The sequence below is a fragment of the Stenella coeruleoalba genome (assembly GCF_951394435.1).
Source record: "Stenella coeruleoalba genome assembly, chromosome: 3".
Taxonomy (NCBI): domain Eukaryota; kingdom Metazoa; phylum Chordata; class Mammalia; order Artiodactyla; family Delphinidae; genus Stenella; species Stenella coeruleoalba.
The window spans coordinates 110,278,931-110,291,514 of record NC_137148.1 but is presented as its reverse complement, the minus strand read 5'-3'; the positions used below and the strand labels follow the sequence as shown (position 1 = coordinate 110,291,514).

Genomic DNA, 12,584 nt, shown 5'->3' with positions numbered 1-12,584 from the left:
CCTGTTGTCTGGTGTCTGGAGGTATCAGTCCCACCTCGTGCAGAGAATAGGATGGATGGTGGCTGCAAGCTGCTAGCCCGCCCCAGAATAAGGTGAACAGGGGAGGCGCGGTGGGCAGGGCAGGGCATCTGGCTGGGTGCCCCCCAGGAGAGACTCTGGACCCTGAAGCTGGAGAGGATACAGACAGCTGGACGCCGAGGAAGGGATATTCCCTGTGGAGGGCAGAGGTGAGCCTCTGGGCTGGGTTGGCTGGAGGGCAGGGGCAGCAGGGTGGTGAAAGGAAACAAGATCAGGCCAGAGGGGCCTGCCCAGGAGCCTTGTTTGCTGGGAGAGGGAGTATGGATATGATGAGTTGAGCAGAAGAAGAGAGCTCCAGAGCTCTCACAGCCTAACAGGAGCAACAGGGGCCTCCTGGGTTCTGAGGGCGCAGGCACCCTGCACTGGGGTCCCAGCATCACCCCACTCTGCCTTTATGACTGGACAATTTCTTAAACTGATCCTCAGTGAGTTAATCTATTAGAAGAGCAACATTATCGGTGCCTCCCTTCTACTGGCCTTGAGGAATAAAGGGATTGAGTCAAGAATACGCACTGGCCCTGGTTTGGCACAGGATAAGGTGGCTTCCTGGGAGTTCATGTGAGAAGATGGAGTGATGTCACCCACACAGGGTGCTGCCAGGATGGCTGACAGGTCTTGAGCTACTGTGACAGGAATACAAGTTTCAGGCAGAAAGGGGGCAGCCCTGGTCTCCTTGGCTCAGGACAGGCCAACCCAGAATGGGCTGCTTGGCCCCAAGAAGGAAGACCTGTGGGATGAGCGGTCAGTTCCTGTAGCCGCTGTGAGGTGGTGAGGGAGGTGCTGGGGCAGAGGGAGCTGGCCTGGGCCGTGTGACCCATGAGATGGACTAGTACAAAGGGCAAGGGACCATAAAGAGACCAATTGGTTTGCTTAGATGCAACACCAGTCCAGCCATCAGCCCTGCCCCGCAATGCAGTGAGCATCACAGGAGGCAGTGAGCTCCCCATCCCTAGAGGCATACAAGCTCAAGCAGGATCATGGTAAACAATGCTGCTAGCCACAAGAGGGCAGCTAAACTCCATGACCTTGAAGATCCCTTCCAACTCTGAGACTGCTTTGTGGGGAGAGAAGTCCAGCGTTTAATCCTGCAGGAACCACAAAGTTGGAATTCTGCTGCTCCCTAGACCCCTCTGGATGTGCCCTGGAGAACACGGGGGAAGCAGATGGGAAGAGGGGGTCACTCTAGAGTCCCACCCTGGGCAGAGCTGGGCAGAAGTGCCGTTTCCCCACCTTTGTCACACCAGGCAGGATGGTTTCCTTGCAATTTCCCCACTAGAGTGAGCATAGCCTATATCCCACCCATCTCTGAATGTCAGTACCAGCAAGCCTGGTGGCTGCGTGATGGTCAGATGCTGGGTGGGCAGAGTTCTTCATCTTCTGAGCCTAAGGTGCCCAGGGCTTGTCTGCGACCTTAGCAAGGGAAGGCACTGTCCTGTTTGTAAAGACTAGGGTGTATGTGTGTGTGTGCACGTGCACGTGTGTGCACTGGGGCGCACATTTGTGTATGCATCTCCTTCAAGGTGGGTTGCCAGCTTTTAACCATGTTTGGCCAGTAGTGATTAATTCAGAACTAGGTCAGGTCCTCCTGTGTCTGTCTGAACATCCATGTGCATTGCTTGATGCTCTATTTAAAGACATTAGAAATAAAGGCAGAGGCAGAACTCCTCTTAATGCACTTGCCAGCGGTTAATTAAATTACTCTGAGTGTCTTTCCCCTCCCTCGAACATGCCTCCAGCACCAGCTCAATTGAATTTCTACTTTTCACAGGGAGGTTAGCGATTTGGGTAATTGTGGGTGCAACTGGAGATTAATGGCCTCTTGTTACCTCCCAGGAAACACTTGCTGCTCTGGGCAAGTCAGCAGCCCACAAGCAGGCAGGGGCCTGTGCTTCTCAGAAACCCCAGCGTGAGGGTGCAGGGCAGCGCCAGCCCCACAGGGGTCCTTGCCCGATGCATGCAAGCACACACACACACAACACAACACAACACGCTCACACACACACACACACAACACAACACAACACGCTCACACACACACACACGCACGCACGCACGCACCTGCCTTTAAGAGGGGAGGGACGCAGCACAGCCTACTCATGAAGGGCCAGGCTCTGGGGTCAGAAGGACCTGGGTTTAAGCCTCAGTTCTGCCACTTACTAGTTGAGCGACCTTGGAAATAGCACTTGACTTCTCTAGACCTCAGTTTCCTCCTCTGTGGAAAAGGGATAAATAATAGATCCTGCCTCATAGGGTTATAATAAGGATTAAGAGACACATGAAATTCTTAGCATATAATGTTCCATGCTAACTATTATCACTCTCATTTTCACAGTATTACTAATTATTATTATTATTATTACTGCTCCCACCAGACAACACTCTCAACCCCTTGCAGCCCGAGTCCCCAGACAGCAGCCAGCGCAGTGTGGTGAGGCTCCCCGTCAGGCGGGTGTGACCCTGGGGTGCCCCTGCTGCCTGTAGTCGCCTCGATTCATCCGGAGGGAGACGCTGACCAGCCGCCTCCAACAAGTCCAGGGCCGCCACCTTCTCTGAGCCTGCAGGGAAACGGGGATGAGGCTGTCCTCCTCGCGTGGGCATTTTCAGACTGAGCGTGTCCTAGGACAGTGAGGAGAGCAGCCCCAGGAGGACATTAGGCTGGAGATGGGTAGAGCTGGGTCCTCAGGATTCTCAGGGCATTTCTGAAGCAAGATTGGTCAGGGGAGAAAAGCCCAGGGGGGCGCTACCCTGGTCGAGCAAAGATTGGGGATCGAGGGGGTTCATAGAGCCCCCCAGCCTGTGGCATCTCAGCGCCCTCCCCCACCTGCCACAGTCAGAGATGAAACACGATCACAGGCCTTGTAATGAGCAACTGGCTCCGAAACGCTGCACAGACAGGGGAAGCTGATCAGCTTACAAAACCCCAGGCGGGCAGAAGTGTGGGCCTCCTTTCTTTGTCATTTGTATGAGACATCTTGATTGGCAACAAAATATTAATCACTTTTTCACTACTCTCTTAATGAGAGGCTTTCATGAGCAACAAAATATTAATTTGTCTTATCTGTTAAGAATTCTGTTAATGGATTCAGTCACAGAGCTATTACAGAATGCCATGCTAATGACACATGTAATTAAACTTTTCTGACTTGCAAACATCAAGGATGCCTCACGCATCAGAATAATATTTGATCAGAAAGTAAATGTACCCTTGTAGCCCGGAGCCAAGCAAGAAGGAGCCACTTGGATTCCCCAGTGAGCAGTATCGCTGTCAGGAGTCACCAGTGTGTACACGGCCATCCAGATGGCCTACGTGGGGAGCCATCCTCTGCATTCACGTAATAAGTGCCTGCGAGTGGCAAGCCCTGTGGCAGAGCGTGGAGCAAAGACATTCTCCCCGGCCCCGAGGGGGCAAGGTAGCACAGACCTGTTGTGCCCCGCCCCTGGGATGCCTGAGCCCCCCTCTGCAGGATGCCTCAGCCTCACTGCAGCACAGGCCACGAGGGGCCCTGCCTCAGCCCCACCCGGGAAAACAAACCCCCCAAGCAGAGGGCAGCACTAGGTACCAGGAGTGCACAGGCCCCCAAGACAGGTGCTCCCCAGGAGGGGCGGGAATTCTGCCTCACCTCCCGGCAGCGGGTCTCTGGACTATGATACCTCCTTCTGTTTGGGTGATAAGAAATCAATAGCTTCTGCTCACGCACGTTCCCCAGAGCTCACAAAGGGCGGCCTGTAATTTGCTTACTTCCTGGCCAGCTGCTGGGCTCTTTACAGAAGCAGTGGTGGGTCTGGCGGCTTCAGACCTGGCCCTGTGGCCCCCACCTCAGCCCTCAAGGGCCCACGGCCACTGCTCTAGCTCAGAAGCTGCGGGCAGGGGACAGGCACAGCAGCTCCCTGAGCACCACCTGCGCTGATCTTGGGCCAGGCCGCCGGCCAGGAGAGCACCTATGCCGGCGTGCCTGGGCGAGCCCGCACCCCGCAGGCCATGCACTGTGTGCCTGTGGTCAGCATGGCCAGCCTAGGGCGCTGCCCTGCTGTGCCACGTGGGGGAGGGCAGCCCGTCACTCTGGAGGGCCACAACCAGAGTCCGTGGGGGAAGTGTACCCTCAGGAAGGACTCTGCCTTAGGAGGCAGGGAGATGCCTCTCACCACCGGTACCCAAGCGGAAAGGGGACCAGCCAGGTGCCTCCCGAGGGCTCTCTGGGCTCTGGGGTTATACAGTGCTGTGATGAGGAAATTGTGTGGGAAGCAGGGACGTGTGGGGCATGATGCACAGGAGCCAGGAACCTTGCTTTTTCACCTGGACCTCAGATCCTCCATCTTGCCTGTCTCCCGAGGCCTGTCCCCTGAGACAGGCATCGGGGCTGGGGTGGGGGCCCATCTCTGAGGCAGGTCCATACACTTCTCGCCCTACCCTGGGCTCCACACTAGGTGTCCTTGAGGTGAGGGGGGAGGCTGCCTCACTTTCTGCAGAAGTGGAACCCATCCCAGGCTGCAGCGCCCTGCCCAGACTACACAGTAGCTACTCAGGAAGTAAAGTGACCGTCCCCAAACCCAGTCTTCACGCCCTGCCCCAACAATGTCAGCTGCCCTCCCCTCATAACTGTCTTCCTCACTGTCCCTTATATCCCCAAGGATAGGTGCTGCCCATCAGGGGAGGAGAAGCAGGGAGAAGACATCCCCAAAGTCCCAGAAAATAGCTGACTCCTGAATCCTTGCTAGCGTTAATGCTGGTGTTTCTACCATCGGTACTAAGCCACTGCTGTGTCCAGGAGCCAGTTTCCATGCTAGTCCACTCACAAGCATTTAATCCTCATCGCAGCCCTGTGAGGCAAGTGGGGTTCTGTTAGTCAGAGGGTCCAGGAACTTGCCAGGGCCTGCAGCCAGCCTGCACACCCCAGCCAGAGCTCCCCGGGTTCCTTGCTCTTAGGACACAGCACCTAGCACCAAGCATTGCCAAGGCCTCGCCCTGGGGCAGCTGGGCCTGCCTCCTGCGTCAACAGTAACCGCTGCAGTGTCCGAGCCCCAGTGGATGTGTCCCCTCCTGGTGCAGCCCGTGTGTCTGGTGCTCCAGGTCTCGTTAGCCACCAGCCTCTGCTACAGCAAAGAGAAGGCAGAAGGCTCTGAGACCAGCACGTGGAATTGTTTGGCCGAGATATTCTCAGGCAGAGGAAAAATTTTTCTATTGTATTCTTCTTAAAAAAAAAAAAAAAGGCTTATAGCAAACCCCATATATTGCAAATGACTTGAAAAAGCCACTCTTTTTTTGCTGTTTTTTTTCTTTCACCAAATCTCCCTATTGGGGGCTTTCAGATGTCGGCAGGCAGAGTACAGTGACAAAAGCAGAGAAACAAAACCCATTAAAAGAAATTATTTGTGGCAGTGTTTGAAGGATGTGTTAAAAGATTCTCTTTTTCCCCATGCCTATATGGGGAACAAATAACTCTAATGAAGCATATGCTCTTAGCCAGCTCTTCTTTGGAAGTGAGTTATTAAAAAGACCAAAAGAGAATGATTTAAGAGCTCATGACTCATTTAATTCTTATTGTCTTTGTATGAACCAGTCATGAATCTATTGTAAAAAGATGAGAGGCGTTTGATTAGCACGGAGAGCTGTTTGCAACATGCTAGACAGTGGTTGTAGGTTCTGCATTAAAATAATCTCGTTAAACGCTTGGGTACATTTTGTTTTAAAATCTTGGAAAACAATATACTTGAAGCACTCAAAGCCTTTGGCCAGCTCGTGTCGAAAACCCTGGTTACAGATGAACAACCGGTTCTTTTGAGCTTTGGATGAGCTCAAACCACAAGGAGAATTGGCCAGAGCTCTCCAAGAGACAGGGCCCGGGCCCATGGTACATCAGCCTGTGGAACTCGTGGGGGTCTCTGCCCTCCCAAATACCTCCACTGGCCTTTGCTTTCTCAGTGGCCTCCTCAGGATCACCCCTCTTTCCCCATAGTGTTACCGACCAGGGTTCTTGGCCTCTTTAATCAACAGAAATTGATCAGAGGCCAGACAAGAAATTCAGGTAAGGCTTTATTGGGGCCCCTGCTGCAGCAGCGGGGAGCGAGAACAAACAACAGGTTCCCTTGCTGACTCACTAGCTGAGCGGGGTGGAACCGGCGAGCTTGTTCTTTATATGCGGTGAGAGTAGGGATGTGTCCAGGGGGGTCAGGCTGGAGGGCCAGCTTATGTGGTTTGCCCACCCCTTCGGTGGTGTTGTGTGCAGAGGGCATGTGCAGTACCCTGCTTTTGCTCCCGACCCCTTCGTTTTGCTCCAGGCTCTTCAGAAGTGGCAGTTGGGTTTTTTGGTCTCTTTGTATCTTTCGTCCAGAATTTGCCCCAACGGCAGCATGCAGGCAGTTATTTTTAGTCCCACACAGTTTCTTTGTATTCTGTTGCTCGGGGAGAGGTGTGTCCAGGTGCAAGCAGTGCAGCAAAGGGGCCCAGGTCCCAACCTATCTCAATAGTACTAGCTTCAAGGCTTTACTTGTGCTCAGTGACCTCTTCTGGCCCCATCTCAAAGGTACAGAGTCCCTCAGGAAGGTTCTGATCCAGCTTCCAGACCCTGAATGCAGAGCCCCAAGCCCTACGCAGGGGAGCTCACATTCAGGCTGTTTTCAGGCTTTATCTTTTAAGAACGATACTGTGGTGAACATCCTTATACACACCTCTTTGCACATTTGTGTAAGCAGCCCTGTAAGATAAGTTCTTAGAAGTGGAATAACTATATCCAAGAGTGGACATGTTTTCAGTTTTTATGGATATTGCCAAATCTCCCTCCAAAAAAGTTGCACCAGTTTATACTCCCTTCAATGGTGTATAAGATTTTTAAACACCATAGCAGGAGAAAATTCCTGATTGCAAGCCTTGTTGGTCCCTGAAATGAGCCATGGAAGGAAATTTAATCAGATCCTCCCTGGGGTGTTTCCGGAACAGCAAGAATGCCTGTCAGCTGTCTTGGCTGGGAGTGTGATCCAGGTTAGAGGAGCTGGTCGGCCCTCTAGGCCTGGGGACTCGTGATGCAAGGGGCCCCCGGGGGGAGGGTGGCAGGGTTCCCAGATGAAGGCAGCAGGTTCGAGACGCTGTGGAAGTTCAGTGGACCCTGCAGTGCAGTCTAGCGCCTGAGTCCCTTCCCACCCAGGCTGGGCACACGGGGCTGGTCGGTTAAGGATCCGAAGCCCCATTCAGGGGCTCAGGCCTGCAACGCCCCGGAAGGCCCCAGGAGCTGCCACTCATCCACGTGATAGACTCTGTAGAGTCCTGGCCAGTCAAGAGGTGTCTGCCCTCCGGCCTCTGGGGATGGACGAGCTGGTGCTCAAAGCAGTGTCTCTGGCGTGAGCCTTCTCGTACAGGTACCCAGGCCCCTGTGTGCACTCAGACACTCAAGCTTGTCCCCAGGGCAGAGGCTTAGCATCCACACAACTGGGTCAGAAGCTCCCCCATTTGAGTTCTGGAACCCATCACAAAGTTAGAGACAGCAGTTCATACGAGAACGTCCTCAGTCTGATACCAATTTCAAGTTTGGGGAGTTCCCCAAACTACCTTTAGGTTTAATAATTTAACTAGAAGGACTCCCAGAACTCACTGAGAGCTGTTATACTCACAGTTACGGTTTATTATCAGGAAGGAGTACAGATTAAAGTCAGCCAGGAGCAGAAGCCCACAGGACAGAGTCCAGGAGCGTCCAAGTGCGGAGCTTCCATTGTCTCCTGGTGCGGTCATGGCTCCCGGCATAGACGTGTAACAACATACCTACCAGGGAAGCTCACCCAGGTCTGTGTCCAGAGCCTTCACTAGCACTCAATCCCATACTGCCCGCGTGGCTGACCCCTCGTATCCAGCCAGGAGACAGGAGGCAGAGCTGGTCCCATGTGATGCAGGGCTCCCTTCGTAAATCACATTGTTAGATGCTCTGGTTTGCTCAAGCAAACAAAGGCACATCCCGAGGCCTAGAGTTCACCTCCCAATAGCTGAGGGCAAAGGCCAGACTTCTCTCTGGGTAACGTTACTCCTTCACTTCACTCCCTATGGCTCCCCACGAGCCAGCACTCTAGGCTGACACACCTCCATTCATTCAGCAAACACTAACTGAGCACCCATTATGCACCAGGCGCCGTGCCACACATGGGCACAGAGAGATGAGGTGCCTCCCCTTTGGCACTGACCACGTAAACCCCAGGCAGCAAGTGGCTGCACACTCCCCACAGTCCCGGGGAAGCCCGGAGCCTCCCCACAGTGCCTTCTCCCACACCTGTGGCTCCCTGCCCTGGGCCAGGCCTGGGAGTGGGCAGGAGGACAGACCCACTCCAGGCTGCTCACACCGAACGTGACTGTCCATAGCAGCCTTCCCCTGGGGGCTCAGTGGCCACTTAGGCATTGCTTCAAGTTGCAGAGACTTCTTTTTTAAGAGGACTTTGATCAAGAGGACTGCTTCTGCAGGCCCTCGCAGAGTGACAGGTCTGTCCTCCGAGGGGCTAGAAGGAGGTGACCAACACAGGAACCCCAGTGTGAGTCCGAGGGGTCAGCTGTGTAGAGAGAGCAGGGGTTCGGAACATGTGTGTGCACACATGCTGTTTACTGCATGTGTTCACAAGGATGTTTGTGCCCACCAATGATGCCTCTGGACTTTGCTGGGTCTGGATAATGGATGTGTGTGTTCATGTGAGTGCAGACATCTCTGAGGACCGGCCATCACCAAGGCGCTGCATCGCTCAGTGTTTGGGTGCATTTGTGCAGGTGGGATGCTAGGGTTAGTGAAATTCTGGGGGCCAGAGTCAAACCAACCTGGGGGAAAAGACCCTCTCCTTTACTCCATCCTCTCCAAAGAGAGCCAAGAGTGCTCCTGAGAAGGGCAGAGCTAGAAAAGCTCTGAATAAATGTTCCTAAACTTTGTAGCACTGACAGTACCATTAACCTAACCTCTGAAATCACTCTGGAGTCCTTGTGTCTAACGTTTAGTCACTAAATAATCAGCACTGATGGCTCATCTTCATATTACTTAGACCTGACTCACATGTATCACCATGACAACATCCCCCATCTTGCCTCTGCTTAAATATTGTTTAATACTGAAGTTTCATTTAATTACTTTATTAAGGGCAGATACCTAGAAAATAGCTTTTGAAAAGGCAAAAAAAAAAACGTATCTTTAAGTAAAACTGTCTCTTTTCCAAAGACAGATGTGCATCAATACAAAGAATGGTCTCATCTGGCATCTGTTTATTTCTGGAAGGAACCTTGATTTTGCTAATACATTTCTACGCATCAGAGCAAAAGAAAAAAAAGCCATCCATAAAAAGACAGTTTCAGAGATGCAGTCAAGCACTGATAGCAGCATTCAGACACACCTCAGAAAACCTTCAGGAGAAGAAGGATTGCAGGTTTAGTTTTATGTAATTTCATAAATCAATTTATAAAGTAATTTCCTTACATCCAGTGAGGTAACTTTGATTTCTGTAGCCAGTATTCATGCTCTTTAAGATGCACTTTTTTTCTATAATTATGTGATGCCTATTGTTTCAGCCCAGAGCCATTATTTTATTTAGTACAGAGTCAGGTTCTCCCCAGGGCCTAACTCACAGGCTGATAATGAGTTAGGTGCTCAAAGCAGAGCCATAAGGCATCCGGCAACCCACACACCTCCACCCCTGAGCGATCACCCAAGGGATGTGCCTCTGCTCCCGGGAGCAGTGAGGAAAAGCAGACCGAGAGGTTAAGCAACTCTGTAGGGGCTCCCAGAAGCCATCAGCCCGATCTGAGACTACACACATGGGCTCTGCCTGCTGCACTGAGTTGAGCCCTCCCAGTGTGCCCAGGCCTGAGGATGCAGCGTGGAGAAGGGGGCAGGGTGGAAAGGCAGGGACAAGACCAGCTCTCTGCCTCCCCTCCAGCCACTTGCTTTGGACCCCGGGTGATTGGTAACATTTGGGGGCACAGGAAGGCAGGAGGTGGGCGCCTCCATTGTCAAACCCAAAGAACGGGAACCAGGGCACAGCCCCTGCAGAGAGCCTAGCTCAGCGCCTTGTACAGTCTGCTCAGCGAATATCTACTGAGGGCTTACTCTGTGTCAGGCCCCGCTAGGCACTGGGGACACAGCAGTGAGCACCAGGCACGAGGGTGGAGCTCACATTCTAGTTGGGGAGACACGTGGCAAACAGTACGCTAAATGGGAGTAAGTGCGTGCCAGGTGCTCCACGGGGGTTACAGATAGGGCCGGCAGATAACATATGAGCGGACTTGAAGGAGGTAGAGCAAGACAGACTGATAGTCCTGGGGTAGTGGGACAACAAGGAGAAGGTTCCTGAGGGGGCAGAATGCCAGGCATGTTGGAGCAACACCAAGGGGCCACAGTGCTGGAGAGTAATGAGCAAGGGAGAGTGGAAGGAGACGGGGCAGAGAGGGGACAGCAGGTCATCCCTGCAGACCCTCTAGGGCTGGGACTCCAAGTGAGGGGGGCGTGGTCTGGCTGCGGCACAGAGGGGCAGAGGCGGAGGACCGTGCGTCTGGCCCACGGCAGTAGCAGTGGAGGTGGCGAGAGAAGGTCAGACTCTGAATATATTGCGCAGGAGAGCTCTGCTTTCTCACCCCGTGGGGACTGGGCATTTGTTTTGCTTTATGGTTTTCAGGGGTTTTTCTGAGGCTTAAACAAAGCGACGTATGTCAGGATTCCCAGCACACAGTTAGCTCGTGGAGACTGTGAGCTGGTGTTATTACTGGGCACCACTCTGCAGGTGATCTGTGGGAACCTCAGCCTGGGGGCTTTTCTCAGCCTGGGGTCCCGTGACCACCCAACCCCACTGAGGTGGCAAGAAGAGCAGGGGATGCCAGAACCTGAGACTGACTACGAGGAGGGCCCTCCTGTGAGGAAGGGCTGTGGGTATGAAGGCTCAAGAAGGCAGCACAGAGGGAAATGCCAGGGCATCCCCAGCACCAAACCCCTTACACACAGCTCTGGCGTTGCCCTTTGGGATGGAGTCTGTCCAGGAACCCACCAAGTGAGGTATTGAGGTTCCCCAAGGTGGGGCCGCACCCAGCTCCCCAGCCCTCTTTCGAGATGCCATTCCACCGCTGAGACTCCAAGCAAAATGTATTTTCCTGCAGATTTAGGTTTTGACACAGGAAACAGCTTAGATTAGAAATATGTCAGCCCCAGAACGGACTGACCATTAACTTTTCATAAGCAACTCAGGTATGAACCCTTTATGTCTCTGTTATGGCACAGGACAAATAAGCTGTCTGGTATTTTATTTTTATTAGGGAAGCTTCCACTGCGTGATAGGAATGGGGCTTTTTACAGCAGAGCGATGTTTCAGAGAAAACTCTAAGGGCTTCTTACAGCAGCCTTCTCCAGTATTTCACTCCACTGGGAGCACTTCTGAGTATTTTTTCCTTGATACTGAAAGCAGGCTGCATGCATCCACTCTCCACCTTCCAACCTGTGCCTTAACCCAAAACTCTCTTGGGCCTGCACCCTTCGTTGGGTTAATTAGCCCGAAAGCATCTTTAAAGGACTCATGATGGTTGTGGCCGGGCCCTTGGACAGTCCTTGTGCCACACTGACTGGTGGCCTTCCATCCCTCCTGCCACGAGATTGCTTCTGTGGAAAAAGGAAGCTCAGGAAGGACAGGGAGAATGACGGGAGGGATGGTTTGGTGTTGTCTCCAGGGGGTCAAGAGGAGTTTTGCATCTTCTGTTAGTAGTAAGAAAAGTAGCAGCCCCCATGTATGTCACACTTCCCACACTGGAAAATGTACTCGTGGGCATTCTCTTGCCAGATCTCCCCATCACCCCAGGAGGCAGATAGGGCATATAAATTGTGCACAACTTACAGGTGGGGAAGCCAGTGCCCAGAGGGATGAGGCAACGTTGGTCAGTGCCAGAGTTCAAGCTAAAACCTGAGTATCTTGAGTGCCAGCACTGGGCTTCCCCCATCACGCCTCACAGCTAGTACTGCCCAGCCCTGTTTCTCACCAGGGAGCCAGGACCTCCTCTGTCCCATCAGCTCTGAGCACCACACCTCAGAGATGTTTGGTAGCTAAAGCCAAACATGATGAAAGGTCTCCCTGAAACACCGGTAATTCCATTCCCCAGCATGTCTGCAGTTGGTGCCTGGACAGGGCCAGCGTTGTGCATTGTTCTGCAGGAGACAAGGCAGCTGGCTGGAAAGGCCCTGGGGGAGTGCTGTGTGCCCAGCGCTCACCAGGGGACTCTGACCAGCTCAAAGCCCCCTCCTGCCCACCCTCCCCAGATGCTGGCCAAATAGGATCCCAGTCTGTGAGGCTGCAGAGGTCACAGGGACAGGGCTTACTGAGTCGTTTCTCATGGAACCCCTGGCGTCAGCCCCTCCTGCTCTCTAGTACATCCCTGCCCTTGTTTTTTGTTTGCCCTCATTTTCCTCAGAGTTCAATTTCCCTTCTCTTAGGTTACCCAGATCTCTGTAAGCTGCCTGAAATTATTTGGAGATGGAGGTGAGATCTAAACCAGTGGTAGGCAAACTATAGCCCATGGG

General features: G+C 53.1%; 1 protein-coding gene across 1 annotated transcript in view; it reads left to right on the top strand.

Annotated features, from left to right (window-relative positions):
- The window catches only part of FSTL4 (follistatin like 4), a 440,804-nt gene that overhangs the window by 376,212 nt on the left and 52,008 nt on the right, over positions 1-12,584 (top strand). The window lies entirely within an intron of this gene.